The sequence below is a fragment of the Pyrus communis genome, chromosome 15, assembly GCF_041283825.1.
Source record: "Pyrus communis isolate YQ-2024b chromosome 15, ASM4128382v1, whole genome shotgun sequence".
NCBI classification, from domain to species: Eukaryota; Viridiplantae; Streptophyta; class Magnoliopsida; order Rosales; family Rosaceae; genus Pyrus; species Pyrus communis.
In genome coordinates this window covers 6,693,114-6,697,404 of record NC_142579.1, presented here as the reverse complement: position 1 = coordinate 6,697,404, position 4,291 = coordinate 6,693,114, and positions in this window count along the sequence as shown.

The following is a 4,291-nucleotide window of genomic DNA, read 5'->3' as shown; positions in this document are numbered from 1 at the left end:
TTGGGGCAAGAATTCCCCTTGAGTTAGTGGGATGTCCCATCATACATTTGTATTTTTTTTGTTTTATATTTATCAATTCATCGAATTCAATAGCTGAGATCTAATATGATTAAATCCAACGGTAAAAAACAAATCTAACAGTCCAATTTATCGAAATCTAAATATTTTTAAGTTAAAATATTCATAAAATTAAATTAGTGTGATGAACTTTCCTAGTTTAAGTATGATTGTGTAAATCCTATATTAGATTTGATTCTAGTTATTCTTTCATATATGGACTTGTATTCCTTGGGGATGAAAGATTTCTTCTCCCTCTTATTACTATACATAAAGGCACTATGTAGGAGGGAAGAAGACACACATTCCCCTACATTCTACAAACACATCTCTCCTCTCTCTCTCTCTCCTTGCTGCCGGCCCCTTCCCCTTAATCAGATAAAATAGGCTACAACACGTTATCAGCACGCTTCTACTGCTGCGCTTTGGAATCTGACATTAAAGCTTTTTCTGCATCAAACCAGTTCATCCATATCATCATGCAATCAGGTTCTTCCAAAAGAATGACTTTTATCTTGATATTTTTGCAGCCTTGATAGCATGAACATTCACCATAATGCATGACCTAACTTTATGTTTTTCGAATTTTAAATTCAACATAAATTGTGTATGCATTATATTCATAATTGTTGAATAATGTGAATTTGATATTTGCCATAAATTGCATCAAATATATGTACATGCATTAAATTGTTAAATTGTATATCCATATAATTGAATTTTATAATCTGAAAAAAAAAAAAATCGAAAACACTAAGGTTCTTCGAACCTGTGACCTTGAGTTACTCACCCAGCCCGCAGCCTGTGTGGCTGAGCTATGCCAAACCGAGAACCACCAAGCCACAGAGCCAAAAGCTCCAAGCTTTACAACCCATAAAAACCCGACACCATTAATGGTGTCCTTATCTACGTCGACCACAGGTATGGCCTGCAGTCGCTGCCCTGAACCTTTGGTTCTTGTCACCGATGACCAGCAGTCGTCCTTGACGGAAATTGGACAGAGATTCACTTAACTCTCATCAGAATTTTTCACGAATCTGATTCAAAATTTTCTAGGGTTCGATTGTTATAACGTTAAGACTAAACCATCTCCGTTCACCACCAAGGTCGTCAAAGATCACCATGACTTGTCCCGAGTCCTAAAAACCCAGACACATCGTCAAAAGCGGCGGCGCCATGCATCCCCACCGATGTGGACACCCATCACGGTTGGGATTTGTGTTCAGTCTAACACTCGGCTCTTTGGGCCTAAGTCCTTCTAGACCTATCAATGAATTTTTTTTTGGGACTATGAACCAAGCCCAGTTGTTGATCCCCTAACCCACTTGCGACACCAGCCCAATTGGGCTTGGGTGTCCCCGTGTCTCCACTGTATTTGATCTGTGCCCTTCACGAGCCATCTTGGACCTCACCCAAAATGTTGGGTTTGCTCCTATAGCCCAGAAAAGCCTGCAGCCTTTTCTGATGGCTCGTCCCACTCTATACCTAGCCCATTTTGGGCCTGGGCCGTAAGGTCATAATTTACATAGCCCACCTGTGAGCTTTGGTCCAAGTTTTTGGGCGCCGAGTTTAATTGCCTAATTATTTTTAGGCCCAATGGGTTTTATATTTTTTCACCCACACTTTAAATTTGGCCCGAAGTCCAAACAATTAATTCAATTATAATCATAGACCTGAAGTTCTATTTGCATATTTTCTTGTTCCATATTTCTCTATATATATTTGCGTTTATTTGCAGGAACATATGAACCTGATATTCATAATTATTTCGAAACCTGAAGTTTCTAGAAACATGCCTTGTTTGAAAACCTAAAGTTTTGCTTAAAAACATCACCCATAAAACCTGAAGTTTTTCATGCGAATTTTAACCAATACATGTCTATTAGAACCTGAATGTTCTACTCCTATGTGAATGGATTGATATTTTTCTCCATCGCACTAACCACATCTTGTTCATCTATTTTGTGATAGGAACTGTTTAATTTGAACAAACTCGACTTCACCGCTTTGGAGGTCTCTGGAAGGAACTACCTCAAGTGGGTCCAAGATGTGAAGCTCCACCTCACTTAAAGAATTTGCGTCCCGCCGTTAAAGATGAGTCGGACAACCTCGACCTTCTCTGCTACTAATATTGTCCTGCAGCATCAATATAGAGCTCAAAAGTTCACTAAGTTCTCGGATTTGATCTCTGTTTTACTTTTCGCTGAAAAGAAGAATCAGCTGTTGATGAAAAATCATCAGGCTCAACCTCCTTAGGCGACTGTTATGCTTGAAACACACTATAGCACAAACCAACGCCCAAAACGCCAAAAACAGTGTGGTAGGGGCAGCCAAAAGCCACCCGTCAAGGTCAACAGAGCTAAGGCCCATCTAAGGGAGGAAACAAAGCCCAGAAGAGCCCTAACCACGTTCCCAAGGCCCTAAACTTCAAGAATAAGGGCAAAGCACCTTAAACCATGGATGTGGATATGTGCTATCGCTATGGTTCAAAGGACCATAGGTTATGTGTTTGCCGAGCTCCCTAGAAGGTTGCAGTTGAATATCATTCTTGTCGTAAGAAGTTTGAATCAAACTTTATGCAAGTGGACGAACCGAAGAGTTCGAAGATGGAGGTTTCTGACTGTCAAGAGGCTATCACCCTTATGGAAGATTAGAATCTTAGACATAAACTATTTTTTAGTTGAAATAAGACAATGGGGCCGAATTCCACAGTAGTGGCCAAACCCCCTTATCTTTTTTGGTTAATTTTGAACATTTTTCCTTTATGTTTGGATTATTTGTTGGTGATTTGTTTTTTGGATATTAAGTTTTAATTAATTTCCATCCTTCAATACTTAAAATTATTTTGAATTGATATTTGTTTTAAGAACTTTTACGCATGTAACCGATTCAAATTAATTTTTCATTCCAGGTATGACTAGTGGGGAAGTTAGTTGTCTGGCAGATAGTGCAACCACGTACACCGTTTTGCATGAACGCATCCATTTCACTAACTTCATATGTAAGAATGCACCTTTGACAACCCTCTCAAGCCCATCCAATCTAATCGAATGATATGGTAAAGCACGTATAATGTTGTCCAATAGTACAATTTTGACCATTGATAAGGCACTTTATTCTTCGCGTTTTGGAAGAACGTTGTTGAGTTTTAAAGACATTAGAGATAATAATTACCATGCTGAAACCCATGTAGAAAATGGAGTTGAATTTATGTGCATAACTTCCTACGAATATGGCTATAAGTGTATTCTAGATAAGATAATGCGTATCCCGAGTGGTCCGTATACTACGACCATATGCCCCATAAAGAGCCACTATGTGGCTGGCTCTACCTATAGGACCTCGTATGAAATTACAATTTGACATGATCGTTTGGGACATCCTAGACGAATAGCAATGCGCCGTATCCTCAAATCATTACACGGGCATCCACTAACCAGAAGTTTAGGTTCGATTCAAGGAATCACATGTCAAACATGTTCTATGGGAAACCGAAGTTTATGACAAGATTTGTTCGAATTCTACCATTTTTTTCTACAAAGGATTCAAGAGGACATTTGTGGACCGATTCACCCTCCATGCGGACTATTTAGATATTTTATGATTTTGGTTAACGCTTCCACATTTTGGTCACACATGTGCTTGTTGTCCGCAAGGAACGTTGCATTCTCCAAACTATTAGCTTAGGTTATCAAGCTTAGGGCTCACCATTCTGATTATCCGATTAAATCTATTCGCTTAGATAATGCTAGAGAATTCACATCTAAAACTTTTGATGACTATTGCATGTCGGTTGGGGTTGAAGTTGAACATCTTATACCACATGTTCACACCTAGAATGGTCTGGCAAAGGCATTCATTAAGCACTTACAAATGATTGCTCGATCGTTAGTCATACGTACCAAGCTCCTGATCGCTGCTTGGGGCTATGCAATGTTACACACAGCCATGTTGATATGCCTGAGTCATATTGCAACCCAACCATATAGCACCCTTCAGTTGGTTATCGGATATGAACCCGACATATCGCATCTGCGTATTTTTGGTTGTGCGGTCCATATGCCGATTTCGCCGCCCTTACGTACAAAAATGAGGCCTTAACAAAGGATGGGAATCTATGTCGGATATGATTCTCTTTCGATTATTCATTACTTAGAACCTTTGAAAGGTGATCTGTTTAACGCTTGTTTCACAAATTGTCACTTTTATGAGATAGTCTTCCCATCGTTAGGGG